Below are 16,008 nucleotides of genomic sequence, written 5' to 3'. Positions count from 1 at the left end.
GGAGACAACATGGGAAACTGGATATAGAAACATTTTCTGACAGAAGATATACAATGTGTAGGCATTCCCTATGCTAAAGGCTGAGAAATGCAAGATATTCATGTTGATCTCCAACCTTTCACCCTGTGTTAGAATTTGTAGGACAGATATAGGAATAAGGGATCTGGAAGAGAAATCTAATGCCACTAATCCAAACAATTTTAGAACTCCCCTCTTAGCATTTTATCTTTCTTCACTTCATATTATTTCGCAGAAGTATCAGGAGTCAGATGGTATGTTCACAAATTGGATTTCAGTTCGAGTGATGCCATCATCTTCTAGTACATTCATACTAATTGCATAAGGCTAATGCAATCCATCCTCAAGAGGATGGTGTCTTACTTTGCTATGGCTGCCATAATCAAGTACCATAGATGAGATGACTCAAACAACAGAAATTTATCTTCTCGCAATTCTGGAAGCTAGAAGTCCAAGATCAAGGTGTCAGCAGGTTTGGTTTCTTTGGGACTTCTCTCTTCAGCTTGCAGATGGTTGCTTTCTTCCGTGTCTTCACGTGGTCTCTCCTCTGTGTGCTCATATTCTGGTGTCCCCTAGTATGTTCTAATCTCCTCTTCCATAAGGACACCAATCAGATTGGATTAGGGCCTAGTGCTATGCTCTGAATGTTTGTATGTCATCAAAATTTTTTTGTTGTTCTTGAAAACGAATCCCCAGGGTGAGAGTATTTGTAGCTGGGACCTTTGGGAGGTGAGATCAAATCTCCAGTGAATGGGATTACTGCCCTTACAATAGAAGCCCTAAAGACATCCCTCATCCTTCTGCCAGGTGAGGACACAGTAAAAAAACTAACTGTTCATGAAGCAGGAAACAGCCTTCATCAGATACCAAATCTGCCAGTGCCTTGATTTTGGGCTTCAGACTCCAGGACTGTAAGAAATACATTTCTGATGTTTATAACCCACCCGGTTTATGGTATTTTGTTGTAGCAGCCCAATAAGGCTAAGACATCATCCTCTTGAGGAGAATCCTAGTATTATCTGGGTTGTCCCTCCTGCTCACTCCCTGCCTTCCTGCATGGATAGACCTCCAAAGGCCCTCTAACTTCACATGCACAACTGTGCCTCTTTCCCCACTCACTTTATTCTGACTTGCAGACCTTCCTGATGGAAAAAACCTACTGGTCACTGCTAACAGCAGCTGTTACTTTTACTGTTCTGTTACCTGCAGATGTGATAGATGGTAGACTTTGCCTGTTCTTTGATAAGAGGTGTTAACTGTTCCTTACTCTCCACCAATGGCAGTTCCAGCCTCCCTGAACCCTTCCTGAATTCTGAATAAGCTCTGCCATTTTGCACCTCTAGCCTGATTCAGCATATCCTCTCATTTCTGCCCACCCGCCTTCCCTTTGCCCAGCCAATTTCTACCAATCCTGCAATCCTCCTCTTAGAAATAACTTCTTTGAGAAGTTTTGCCTGAACCCACAAGACTCTCTTAGCCCTTTTTAAACAAGTCTCCCTGTACTAAGCCAACACTTAAGTCTTATATTGTAGTTCAGTGGTTTTCAAACTTAATTGTGAAAGCTGGACATGGTGGCTCACTCCTGTAATCCCAGCACTTTGGGAGGCTGAGGCGGGCAAGTCATCTGAGCCCAGGAGTTCAAGACCAGCCTGAGAGACATGGCAAAACCCCATCTCTACAAAAAATACAAAAATTAGCTGGGTACAGTGGCACACACCTGTAATTCCAGCTACTTACGAGGCTGAGACAGGAGGATCGCTTGAGCCTGGGAGGCAGAGGTTGTAGTGAGTGTTGATCACACCATTGCACTACAGCCTGGGTGACAGAGCAAGACCGTGTCTCGAAACAAACAAAAACAAACAAAAACAATCAAACTTGAGTATGCATCAAAAGCAACAAGAGGGCTTGTTAAAAACAAAGGCTGCTGAGTCCCAACCCAAAGTTTCTGGCACAAAAGTTTTGGGGTGAGCTCAGTAACTTTCATTTTTTACAAGTTCCTCATAATGCAGGGTCAGGGTGATACAGATGTCAGTACTGGGACCACACTGAGAGAGACTGCTTTAGATAAATAGTCTATGTACTTCTATTGGCTTTTCTCATCTCACTACCAACAAATTGTAAACTCTTCAACGGCAAGTATTTTATCTTTCCAACTGCTGTGCGCCCAGCATTTAAAACAGTACCAGGAACATGATAGATATTTAACAAATAATTGTGTTGTTATTCCCATTTTATTCATTTTTATTGAATGAATAAAAATGGGAATTCTTTACATTCAGAGAAAAATTTTTAGAATAAGAGTATGCTTAAAAGGATTCTGTTGTACCAAAGCTCATTTAAGGTACATAAACAGGAGTGTCAGTACTCATTTAGAAAGGTCTAAGTGTCTAAAATTATAATGTTGTTTATACTGATTTGATATATATACAAAACCATTTTATAGGAATTTTGGCTAGGGTTATTTTGCCTCAGGGAAATGTTGTAAGATGTATAGCTGAAAAAAAGAAATGTGAAATGAGGCATTAGGAAAACTGATCATTACCTAATGAACTCAAAAGGGAGTCAGAAAATAAACGTAAAACAGGGGAGCCTCCAAGACCCATGATTCCTCTTCTGGTAAAACTTGAAATCGCTAATCAGAGCTTAGGAGATGGAAGAAATAAAATTGAAAGGTACTTTTGCACGTGAGGCAGTCTGATTGACATATTGCAAGAGGAACAGAAACAGCTGTGCTACCTTCGGGCTCAGTCGCTTTACAAGAGTGATTTTATTGAAGTTTTAATATACCCTGCGGCCCCCAAGCCTCCCTCCCAAGCTCTACCTCATGGTCCTGTCAACCCATTATGGCAGGGGGCACCATGCAGGGACCCAGTGGGCTGCACATCAGTGACTCAGCTGCAGCTACGTAAATATTAGTACTCTCGGACCACTGAGAAACAGAGTAATAGTGACTCACAGACTCCCCAGCCCTTCTCTTTGAAATATCTTTCTTTGGCTTTCATAAAATGGCCAGACCATCAGGTAGAGAGCCCCATTTTTCTGACTAGCTCGCCAACACTTTGTGAACCCTAAATAGCTGAGACAAGTCTCAGTCAATTTAGGTAGTTTATTTTGCCAAATTTAAGGATGTGCACCTGTGACACAACCTCAGGAGGTCCTGACAACATGTGCCCAACATGGTTGGGAAACAGCTTGGTTTTATTTATTTTACGGATACATGAGACCTCAATCAATATATGTAAGATATACATTTGTTCCATCCAGAAAGGAGGGACAATTCAAAGTGGGGAGGGGCTTCCAGGTCATAGGAAGGTAAGAGAAAAATGGTTGCATTTTTTTGAGTTTCTGATCAGCCTTTCCAAAGGAGGCGATCAGATATACATTATCTCAGTGAGCAGAGGGATGACTTTGAGTTCTGTCTGTCCTTTGTCTACAAGGAAATTCCTTGAGAGGGAGGAAAGTAGCTTTTCTAACTTAGTAGCTTTCCTTTTTAGTAATAGAATGGGAGGCAAGTTTGCCCTAAGCAGTTCCCAGCTGACTTTCCCTTTGGCTTAGTGATTTGGGGGTCCCAAGTTTTATTTTCCTCTCACAACTTTATGTTTCTATGACTCAAAAGAGCAAAGCAGCATCACCTTTTGAACATCTGAGAGGGGTTTGCAGTCAACTGAATGTGTATGTACTCCAAAATTTGTATGTTGGAATCCTAACCCGTTGGTATGATAATGGGCAAGCCCTTTTGGATGTGATTAGTGCTCTGAAAAAAGGTTCCCTTCCTGCCGGGAGCGGTGGCTCACACCTGTAATCCCAGCACTTTGAGATGCCGAGGTGGGCGGATCACTTGAGGTCAGGAGTTCGAGACCACCCTGGCCTACATGATGAAACCCCATCTCTACTAAAAATACAAAAATTAGATGGGCATGGTGGCAGGCACCTGTAATCCCAGCTACTGGGGAGGCTGAGGCAGGAGAACCACTTGAATCCGGGAGGCAGAGGTTGCAGTGAGCCGAGATCACGCCACTACACTCCAGCCTGGGTGACAAGAGCGAAATTCTATCTCAAACAAACAAACAAACAAAAACACACCCAACTCCCTTCCACCATGTGGGGACACAGTGAAAAGATATCCGTTCATGAATCAGGAAGCAGCTGTCACCAGACATAGAATCTACCTGCAACTTGATGTTGGACCTCCTAGTCTCCAGAATTGTGAAACATAAATTCCTGTTGTTTATAAGCCACCCAGTTTATAATATTTTTGTTTCAGCAGTCAAAACAGATTAAGACAGTCCAACCTAATGGCCTTGTTTTAATTTAATCACCTCTTTAAAGCCATATCTCCAAATATAATCACATTTTGAGGCACTGGGGGTTAGAGCTTCAACATATGAATTTGGTGGGTTGGGGAGGACACAGTTCAGGCCATAACAGATGGCAACAACAAGTGAGATCTCCAAATTGAGAAGAAATTCAATTCCTTGTGATGAATTAAGACTTAGACCCAGAGAGGCAGTAACTGCCAAGAAAATTCAAGAGTCGTATAATTAGAACAATGGTCCATATAAGAAGATAACCTGGTTTCTCATGACAATACATGTACCCCCTACAGGGGAATCTCTAAGTTCTAGAGGCTGAGAAGAATTTGGTTCCATATTTAGGGCATCATAAATTCAAAGGGGTGAGAAAAAATATAATATTAGGACAAAACATGTGCACAGAAGTACACAAGCCATTTGCTCCGTAGAGAAACAATATAGTGAAATGTCAGTGGACTTGGAAATCAAAAACAATATCACATAAGAGGAAAGCAACAGATTCCACTTTCAAATTCAGCTTTCCAACTTGGAATTTGAATTTGAAAGTGGAATCTGTTGCTTTTCTCTTATGTAATCTTGTTTGAGAAACTCAGGTAATCAGTTTCAATCTTTTCAGTAATGTGAAAGTCCTGATAATATCTACTTCATGGGAGTAAATGAGATAATATCTATTAAATTGCCATAAAATACTACAGTTTTACAAGTGTAAGCTATCGTTAGCACTACCAAACATAATAATTGTTGCTTTTTTGTTGATAGTTTTTTTTATAAATCAGGTATTACATTAATGTCTTTACATACAAGATATCATTTAACCATAATTTACAAATAAAATCATTCAAAAGTATCTGAAATAAATGGTCAAGTCACAAAAACAAATATGTCTATCAAAAGTAATTATTTCTAAGAAATGGTTTGCCAATGTTATTTAGTAGAGGCTTCCAAATTCAGCAGATGTGAATTTACCCATAAAACAGTAATTGATCCACAGGAAAACATGACTAAAAATGTGGTATATGAAAAGAAAGCAATCCTTCATTTACATAGAATTGTCATATTTCGGGTAACTTAGTGACATGGACATTAAGTTTCATGGAGATTGGGAAAAAGGTGGGTCGAAAATGGTGAGTTAGAAATGAAGAATAGAGGCCAGGCATGGTGGCTTACACCTGTAATCCTAGCACTTTGGGAGGCCAAGGTTGGCGGATCACCTGAGGTCAGGAGTTCAAGACCACCCTGGCCAACATGGCAAAAATACGTCTCTACTAAAAATACAAAAATTAGCCGGATGTGGTGGTGTGCTCCTGTTATCTCAGCTATTTGGGAGGCTGAGGGAGGAGAATGGCTTGAACCCAGGAGGCAGAGGTTGCAGTGAGCTGAGATCGTGCCACTGCACTCCAGCCTAGGTGACAGAGAGAGACTCCATCTCAAAACAAAACAAAAAACAAATATATTAACAGTCTATTCTATCAGACCCCTTAATTTGACTCAACCAAATCCTCAAGGACATTTTGCCCTGGATTATTGAAAATATGGGCAATTCAATAATAATTTAGATGTGGGCCTATAACATGATATGAAAAGAGCAATTTTAAAAGTTGGTTTTGAGGTCATACACAGATGGGTTTGTGGGCAAAGGGTGAGGACAACTTCATAGATCAGACGTCATCTGAGCTGGGTTATGGAGCTAAATAGGAAGCATTCTTGTGAATAAGTCAAGAAACAACATTACAGAAGAATGTTCACATTGGGGAGGTTTGAAACCACTGGGGAAGAGCTGGGTCTTTTTGCAGCTTAACTACCTCCTATCCCTCTGTGTCCCTCCACTCCTTCCTCTGTGCCCTCAGGGGATTGTCTTTACATAGGCATTGCACAGCCCTTGCCTTTCCTTAGATTTAGAATCAGTCAATGGGAGGCACTAGGCATCCAAAGCACATTGGAAAAGAGAAAATTAAGGCCAGGGATGCAGTCCTTCGACTTTTTTCCTGTCACATTACTTCAGGTTGGCTTTGTCACGTGACCAAAACAGCTCTCACTGAGCAGCCTTAAATCTCTTTATCCTGGTAATGGTTCCTTCCTCTTTTCCCTTAGGCTCAGGAGGGTAATTAATAGCTCCTCCTTGATGTTAGCCCCAGGGCACTGCAACTTCACTTTCTGGTTTCCTTTCACCCTGTCCATATTTGAACAGAATAGTCTTTTTGTAAAACTTTCCTTTGTTACTCTCAGTTAAGTATACCATTTATATTCTGATGAGACCCCTCATTGAAATATTTACGTAACATCACAACTAAAGAAAAATCAAAAATTCATTCTGTGTAATGTCTGGCCAGTCCCCCAAACCCAGGTTTAACTGATTTGATTTTTTTTCTATTCTTTCTTCCCTCCTTTCCCATTGAGATGAATGGACATTTGATATTACCAAGAATATGCATAATGACTTGGAAGTTACCATTTGAACAATTGACATTCTTGAGGTAAGAAAACCATTTCACATCAAAATTTACTATTACTGAAGAATAGACTTTATATTCATAAGTCTGTAAAAGTCCTCAGAGATCATCTAATATTACCCAGCAGTGCCAAAGACTGGCTTATAATGGATACCACCTAGACAGCTATCTAGAAATATATATCTTCATTTCCCAAGCTCACGAATATCGCCTGCATCAGAATCTCTCAGGGCAGCATCAGAATTTTATTTTATTTTATTTTATTTTATTTTATTTTATTTTATTTTTTAATGTCTAGGTTTCCTGACCTATGATTCTCATTTAAGGGGTGGGAAATCTAAAGAGTACAGAGGTTCTGTAACTTTCCAAAGCTAAAATAACAAGACAGAGACACATGAGAATGAGATCCACTTTTCCTGACTTCCTGTTGTTGAGGGAAAGGAAAATTAAGAAATGGGGAAAATCTATGGACATGTTAGAGAGACAGTTAATGACCTCATTTGGTAAAGTATATCCCTGAACATAAATTAAGAAAAACAGGTTGTGTTTCCCAATCTCCAAAATGTTAAATTCGTCAAATTATCTCCCGTACCTTACAAAGATGTTAAGGCTCTTGTCATTTTGGGCCAGGCGCAGTGGTTCACGCCTGTAATCACAGCACTTTGGGAGGCGAGGCTCTTGACCCAAGGTCAAGAGTTTGAGACCAGCCTGGCCAACACGGTGAAACCTCGTCTCTACTAAAAATTAAAAAAAAAAAAAAAAAAAAAAATTATGTGGGCGTGGTGGCGCGCTCCTATAGTCCCAGTTACTTGGGGAGGCTGAGGCAGGAGAATCACTTGAACCCGGGAGGCGGAGGTTGCAGTGAACCGAGATCATGCCACTGCACTCCAGCCTGGGCGACAGAGGGAGACTCCATCCCCCCCCGCCCCAAAAAAATCCAACTCTTGTCATTTTGGTATGGACCTTTTCGTTCAGTTGTTTCCTACAATGATGTGAAAATCAGCAGTTCCCCAATTTTATTTACATACTAGGATTCCAATTCCACAGGAAGGACTGTGTGTTCTGATAAATGATGGAAATAGTCATTTCATAAATCAGATGATAACCTCAAGCTATGGCTTTGAAGTATCACTGATGTTTTCCAACTCATTTCCTAAGGAAAGAAAGCCCGCCAAAGCACTCCAAGAAGATAAACAATATTTGGCCAGTGGAAATCCGGAGTCTAAAGACAATTAACTGATCAAATATTTTCTATCAGAAAATCATACAAAATCACCTAGTTTATAAAAGAGTTTCTCCCACTACAGTCCTTTTAACAATAAGGTATTAATTTATTTTCTCTTCGCCAGTAAAGTAAGAATACACCAGAAAAAGAGAAGCAACCTGTTAACTTCAGCAGGGATGAACATCAACTCCTGGTAACTTAAAGCAGATATTTTTTGGCTTCCTCCGCTATCTAAAACCAGAGCAACAAGAAGATTCTCCAACAGCAAAATCTTATTTACAGTTAACTAGTTTATCTTATCCTCTGCTAGCTTTCTCTCTATCAATTTAGGTTATCTGAGCACGTAGAAAAGTCAGCCCTCGATTTTCCAAGGGCAAACAGGAAAGTATAGTCACTCTTCTTCTGACCATTGTCCTAGGATCTGTAGTATTTTTAATTAGTATTGTGATTAACCTCATTGTGATCAGCTGGGACTAACGTTTTTATTCATCTCCTGACCCCTCTAGCCTCGGAACTCTTCGAGTTTTTAGTTGCAGACATCTTCAGTATGATTTTCAGGTCCCTAGTAACTTCAAAACTTCTCTATACAGACCTCTGTTTCTGAATTTATAAAATAAATATGATGATGCATTTTATAAGAGCGCTATGACCGGGTATAGTGGCTCACACTTGTAATCCCAGCACTTTGAGAGACCAAGGCAGGAAGATTGCTTGAAGAGCAGGAGTTCAAGACCATTCTGGGCAACACAGGGAGACCCCTGTCTCTACAAAGAAAATAAATAAAGACCATTAGTTTCAGTTGCATATTTCTTCAGTTAAATGAAAGTAGGCAAATCAGATGTAGTATTTTGGGTCAGTATTTAGCAATGGGTTATTCATGTTTAGTTGTAACATGGTACTTAAAAATGTATTTTCACCCAATAACAAAACACCATAGAAATTAGAAATAATGTAATTTAGTATGTTAAAACCTTAATTTCTCTCATTTAATTTTCTCATTATTTGTGGGTTTAAAACCCCATACTCCTTTGGAATAATCTCAGTTTATTTTAAAAACTTTGGATGGTGTTATAAGCGATACTCTACCTTAGGCTTGTGATTAAAAAGAGGATATTTGAGTTCTAAAATCTTTAACAGTATATCAATAGAGGTTAACACACTGTGCAAACTATAAAAAAAAAAATCTATGAACATTAGGGCGCAGTATCTCTGTGACTTAATTTGGGAGTTTTGACCAAAAATTGCCTTATTGGCCACTGGAGGTCACCATTGTTCTCTCTAAACTTTGGAAACAGAAAAAACAAGAGGCTGAAAAGCATGGGTGGGTATAGAGGTGGGGAAAATATTTTTCCCTAATGGCGTTATTAATAACATTGAGAAACTTAATGGGCTGTTTTATGTGGCAAATTTCTGTTTTATCCCATTATTGATCTGTGATAAATGCAATAGGAATGCTTTCAACATTTTAAGATTCCCTTTAAATTCTTATAATTTGTCTGATTTCAAATGACAGAAATGAAATTTAAATTGTTTTAGAACTCTGAGTTTTAAGTGTTTTCTCTTTTTGCATTATAACTGAATCCTAACTTTCATTCTTAGAATGTTTTACAAAAATAAAATTGATCACGAATCATCTCATTTCTCCAGCATCTTAGGTTGGATTTCCTAGGAACAGAACCTGTGACAGGAATTCAGGTGGAGCTGTTTTAGGTAAGGAGCGCCTTCAAGAGAAGAAAGAGAAGAGAATAGGACAGGGCAGGGAAGGAGCTAAGCAGGAATGTGGTCTCAGCTGAAGAGGAGGTTCAGCCTCAATCCATGGGGAGCAGAGCTCTGGAGCATAAATTGCACCTCATGGTGGGTCCTGCCTTGAGGCAAATGCTCCACCATTTTCTCCCTGTCAGCCTGTCATTAGCTGTGGGTTGTAGAAGGCTGGGGTGGGATGGACATAACCCCTCAGGCTTGAAGAAGGAAATTCTCCAGAGATGGGGTAGGTGTGAGCTGTGAACAGCTGTCATCTCAGCAACTGAGCGGGGGTGCCATAGCAGGTGCAGTGGATCTGGGTGTGGCAACACCACCAACATCCACAAAGAGGAGCAAAACCTTCAGTTATTAACCTCTGAGTTAATCAAAAGTAACCACTTGATCAATTTAAGAGAGTATCTGTGACAAAGCCATTTTTCTTCTCTTTAATTATTTATTAATCAAATTAAAAGGAGAACTCACTTTTTCCAAATAGGAGAAAGCTAGATTTGATGGCTGGTTCTATCTGTAGTGCAAAATAAATACATAAATAAAAATAAATAAAAACTAGTAACTGGACTTTTATAGGCCTCATTTTTTTTGAATATATAAGTAAAATTACAGCAATTTTTAAAGGTATAAGAATTAGAAATTTGTTTTTAATATAAAAGATATTAATATGTCAAGATTTATTAATATTGTAAGTTCTATAATTGGCACAGTACTACTTCCCATTTTATTTGTAGGGTAGAATTTCAAAACTACTGAGGCAGGAATAACTGGCAAAGAGGGAGCATTTCTACTCTGCAAGATGCAATCTTGGTCCTTTGCATTTGGAGTCATTTTTTACCCTCCCAACACTGTCTGCTAGGCAGACAATGTGATTTCTCTTTCTTCTGGGAAGGAACTAGGCCCAGCAATTTCGAGTGACACCTAAAATTGTGCAGCTACTAGGTAAGAGCCAGGATTTGAACACAAAGCTGAAATATTTCCACTAGCATCAGGTGTTGAATTGCTCTATTTCAATCTTCTGATCAGTAAACTGTCTACCTAATTTGGACAAACAACTTACAATGAGAGCATTTTTCCAGCCAATTCATCTTGGTAATAAGAGAGTTTGCTCTGTCCTTTAGCTTATAGATAATTGTCCCATAGAAAGTGCCAAAAGAATATAATGGCAAAGGTTCTTTTATATTTCTGGTTTATAATTATATATCATTGTCCTCAATCCTACTACTGCTAAAGAAATTCAATTCCTCCAATGTTGTCTTTTTCAAAAACTATACAGGCTGGGTGCTGTGGCCCAGGCCTGGAATCCCAGCACTTCAGAAGGCCAAGGCAGGAGAATCGCTTGAGCCCAGGAGTTCAAGAGCAGCCTGGGCAACATGTTGAAACATCATCTCTATACAAATATACGCACAAAAATTAGCTGGACATGGTGGTGTGCACCTGTAGTCCTAACTACTCAGGAAGCTGTGGTGGAAGAATCACTTGAGCCCAGGAGGTCGAGGCTGCAATAAGCTGTGATTGCACCACTGCACTCCAGCATGGATGACAGAGCAAGACACCCTGTCTCAAAAAAAAGACTATACAACAGAGCTCTGAAAAAGATCACACTTTCAGGTACTTGAAGAAGAGAAAAAAGTTGTTTCTATTCCTCTTGTATTCCTCCTTCCTGAATATTGTTTCCTTAGTCCTTTTTACATAGCTTTCCCCAGTTAGTTGATAATCTCTTCACCTTTTCTCTGTGTTCTCAACATCAAGGGTTAAAAACAGGTCCATGTTTCTCTTAGTGCATGTGCCCATCATGATTAAAAAGGAAGGCTTACTTCATAGATGCAAGAGCCTGAAAAGAATTATGTTTTATATTTAATCATTTCATATTGCTGCCATTTACTTTATGGCTCATTAGGAATACCAGGTCTATTATTTTCCATATATTTTTTTTTGCCAGTGTTTCGCCTATTGCTTTTCTGCTGTGTATGCGTTTTTCAATTACTATATATTATTTCTTGCATTCCTCATGCTTTTTATATTACTCTTCCCAGGACTCTACTGAAACAGACTGAGGGAGGAGGCTGGGTGATGATGGGGGTAGCAGAGAGGGTTTGGCTGTTTCTTCATATGTCCTATGGGAGGTATCTGGCCTTAATTGTTGGTGAATATTTCACTGATGTCTCATTTAAATGTGGGATTCATAATACCTCTTTCATCCTCAGCCTTGGGTGCTGGCAATTAATTCCAGGGCAACAGGAAACATCACACTCAAAGTTTTGTCATAAACATATGATTTGATTTAACTTCCTTTTTTTCAGTTGGGGAAACTAAAGCTCAGAAAGTTTAAGTGACATGTCTAAAGTCACACAAATGGTGGAGGTAGAATTGATGTTGAAGCTTAGGCTTGTCTGGCTCCAGGCACCGCACATGTTCAATAACAATGACTCTACAGAGGCATAAGAATTCCTGGGATAGCATCTTAGGAAACTTTCCTATGTGTTCTAATAGAACGTGTTAGGTGAAACATCAGCGTATAAAATATACAAAGACATCCAGGTCTACCCCTATATTTGGGGGGACAAAGCCACGAGATCAGATGGGTGCTCCTAACCCTGCATGTCCTGCCCCTATGTTTTCTCCACATCTGGCTCTGTCCCACACCTTGAGGAATCTCCTGCTTTCTCTTGGGCCTGAGGTTGCCTCAGCAGAATGAATCTGGGGAAGAAGACTCTGCAAACCCCAGCAGCAAGCAGAGAGCCACTTTGGCAGGGAATATCAGAGTCTTGAGTACCTGGCCAGAGATCTAGAAAAATAGGGATTGTGGTTTACAGATAGTCCTGTACCCTTGCCACACAGACTTCTCATAGTAAGAGAGGGCTGCAGCTGGCAGAGGAGCAGTTCGGGCCAGAACAGAGGCCCCAGTGCCTGGGACTAAGGAAAGTACTGAATATGGCTCTGTAGGGTGTCCGCTTCTATAAACTGGCACATGTTTATTCTTATCAAGCCACCCAAAGTACAACTGTTAAACCTGGGCTGGGGCTGATTTACTATTATGCACCTATCTGTCTGTGGGAAACTTTCTTCTCTTTGCTGATGCCAAATATGTAGCCACTTTAGTGGGCTGTCATGCTAATGAGAGTAAGGAGTCAGTTAAAAAAAAGGAAAAAGCATCCAGAGCATTCTTTTTAGCTGCTGGCTATTAAATATATTTCTTTAATTAAATATTTACTGAGCCACTTTGTGCCAGACATTGGAGTTATGTAGGAAATAAAAATAAAGATGATATTAATGCAATAATAGAAAAAGACAACCTACTATGTACTAGACATTGAGCACAGTTGCAGGATATTGAGGTTACCTCTTTAACCAAACAGACATGGTTCCTGCCCTTATGGAAACTTATAGATTTTAGGCACATAATAGACATTAAGTTAATGACTTGCACATATCAATAATAGCAGTTATAGTAAATAATATTGAGAACTTTTGAGGTGTGTGAGAGTGTATTTTTATTTGCTGAAATGTGTTCCTCTGAAGTTCTGATGTTAAAGTACTAACCTCCAGCATCTCAGAATATGATTACATTTGGAGATAGGATATTTAAAGAGAAAACTAAATTAAAATGAGGCCGTTAGGGTGGTCCCTGTTCCAATATGATTGATGTTCTTTTTAAAAGAGTTTAGGACACAGTCATGTACAGAGAAAAGACAATGTGAAGATATGAGGAGAAGACAGTCATAGAAGCCAGGGTAAGAGGGCTCCTTTCTTCGCCTCAAGATACCAACCCTGCTGACACCTTGATCTAGTGTCAGAGGCGTTTGGACCACAGCAATTCCATCTTGAATAGGTGCTGGGCAAAATAAGGCTGAGACCTACTGGACTGCCTCCCCAGATGGTTAGACATTCTAAGTCACAGGATGAGATAGGAGGTCGGCACAAGATACAGGTCATAAAGACCTTGCTGATAAAACAGTTTGCAGTAAAGAAGCTGGCTAAAACCTGCTGAAACAAAGATGGTGACAAGACCGACCTCTGGTCGTCCTCAATGCTATGACAGCACTCAATGCTATGTCCCAGCACTAGGACAGTTTACAAATGCCATGTCAACATCAGGAAGTTACCCTATTTGGTCTAAAAAGAGGAGGCATAAATAATCCACCCCTTGTTTAGCATATAATCAAGAAATAACCATAAAAATGGGCCACCAGCAGCCCTCGGGGCTGCTCTGCCTAAGGAATAGCCATTCTTTTATTCCTTTACTTTCTTAATAAAGTTTCTTTCACTTTACAGACTCTCCCTGAATTCTTTCTTGAGTGAGATCCAAGAACCCTCTTTAAGGGTCTGGATTGGGACCCTTTCAGGTAACATTAGGACTTCCATCATTTAGAACTGTGAGAAAATAACTTTAGTTGTTTAAACCATTCAGTCTATGGTATTTTGTTACAGTAGGTTCAGGAAACTAATATAGTTTGTAACAGGGAATCCATATCTAGTGAAGGGTGACTAGAATACATTTTTGAGACCCAAAGGAAAAATAAATCTTTACCTGGACATTCAGGAGACTTGACGGGGTGGGACAGGTGTAATTCCTGGCAGAAGGTGGCAGAACGCATGGGCAAAGCTCCTGAAACAGAAGAAGTCTGAATCATGGATGAACTGGGAAGAAAATCAAAGTTGAGCCACAGTGATAAAGGGGCTGAATGGCCTTTGAGCAGTCATTTTGGTTGGTGCAGGCTGAAGCGAGTGTGTTTCCTAGTATTTTTCAAAAAAAAAAAAAGAAAAGAAAAAGGAAAGAAAACGAAAACAAGAAAGAGTGTGAAAATTTGATTTACTTGATAGACACTCCTAGATAGTTGGAAACTTTTGATTGATGATACACATGATTTTACTTATAAATAATTGAGGCGCTCTAATATTTTAACAAGAAAATTTAACGGCAGATTCAGAATCTAGGAAGCCAGGTCTTGTTTTTATAGTGTATATTTATCGACACCTAGCGGCGGGATTCTGAGTTGTTCTAAAATACTCTTGAAAAATACTTTGTTCACAGTACAGATTTCAAGTGATTCTCAAAATGAATTTATTCATTTATTCTACAGCTAGTTACTGAACCAATTTATGTAGCCAGCACTGTTTTTTTTGTGTGTTTAATTCAACTAAACTGACCTCTATTCCCTGCTTTAACATAATGATAATACAAATTCAATCATGGCAGTAGCTTCCATTTATTAAGCACTTACGGAATACTCACCACTCGGCTAGGCAGTTTTTTAACGTTATCTCATTTGACTTTGACAACTAAGCTCAAAGCTCTTATCCTCTTCTCAGATGAGGAAACTGAGGCTCAGAGAGGTAAGATAACTTGCCAAACTCAGACAGCCAGTTAATTGAAGAACTGCTGTTAGGTCCTAAATGCCTGACTGTAAAGTTCCTGTTCATTCCACTCTACCACACAGCATTGTAAACAATTTTTTCATAAATTCACTTAACATATATTAACTTGTTTAGTTGATATATTTATTTAAGATGTGTGTGTGTGTGTATGTGTGTGTGTATGTGAAAGAGAGAGTGACAAAGGCTTATTATATGCCAGGGACAAATATAGATTCATGCATTCAGTCACAAAATATTTATTGAACACCTCCTATTTACCATGCATATGTTGAGTGCTGGTAATATAATAGTTGGCATAAAAGACCCACTCCTTGCTGTCAGTGTGATTAGAGCCAAACAGGGTAGAGGGACATTAATCATATTAATATTAATGTATGCAAATTTCAAGCTAAGATATACTTTTGTAGAAATGACAGTTCAAGTTTGCATATTATAAGGATTTGAGTGCTCTTTAAGATTCAAAAAGCGTTTCTTCTAAGATGTGCTACTTCACCTGAGGTCTGAAGGATGAATACAAACTAAACGTGTGTGTTTAGAGGAGGGAGTGCCAGAGGCAAGCAAGTAGGTGAGAGGAGTGTTGCAGATGGCTGGGCAGCACATGCAAATGGCCTGTGGTAGCAGGGAAAAATGCACAGTGAAAGAGGAAGAGGGAAAAGCAGTAGTGTGGAGTTAAATGTGACTGGAGAAGTAGGTAGATAATGGGGAAAATTACTATGCAGCCTTGACCATTGTGCAATGTGAATAGTTTCACCAATGTCATGGCTCCAGAACTCTTCATCTGCATCTAGATACTGTAAAGGAAACTCTTCCCACAGTGATGGGGGAAAGGAAAGTTAATATACACCCAGTTCAATTTCTGTAACAATCTTAA

At 39.5% G+C, this 16,008-nt stretch overlaps 1 long non-coding RNA gene across 1 annotated transcript; it reads right to left on the bottom strand.

Annotated features, from left to right (window-relative positions):
- Window positions 1–8,091: 8,091 nt before the first annotated feature.
- Window positions 8,092–14,978, bottom strand: LOC134728450 (uncharacterized). The gene is made up of 3 exons (XR_010108861.1): window positions 14,290–14,978; window positions 10,230–10,272; window positions 8,092–8,770 (listed from the first exon to the last, which is right to left on the bottom strand). It is a non-coding gene; the product is annotated as an uncharacterized LOC134728450 (long non-coding RNA).
- Window positions 14,979–16,008: the final 1,030 nt, after the last annotated feature.

Source organism: Pan paniscus, chromosome 10 (assembly GCF_029289425.2).
Source record: "Pan paniscus chromosome 10, NHGRI_mPanPan1-v2.0_pri, whole genome shotgun sequence".
Lineage (NCBI taxonomy): Eukaryota > Metazoa > Chordata > Mammalia > Primates > Hominidae > Pan > Pan paniscus.
The sequence above is the reverse complement of the archived record's forward strand: the minus strand, read 5'-3'. Positions and strand labels throughout refer to the sequence as shown.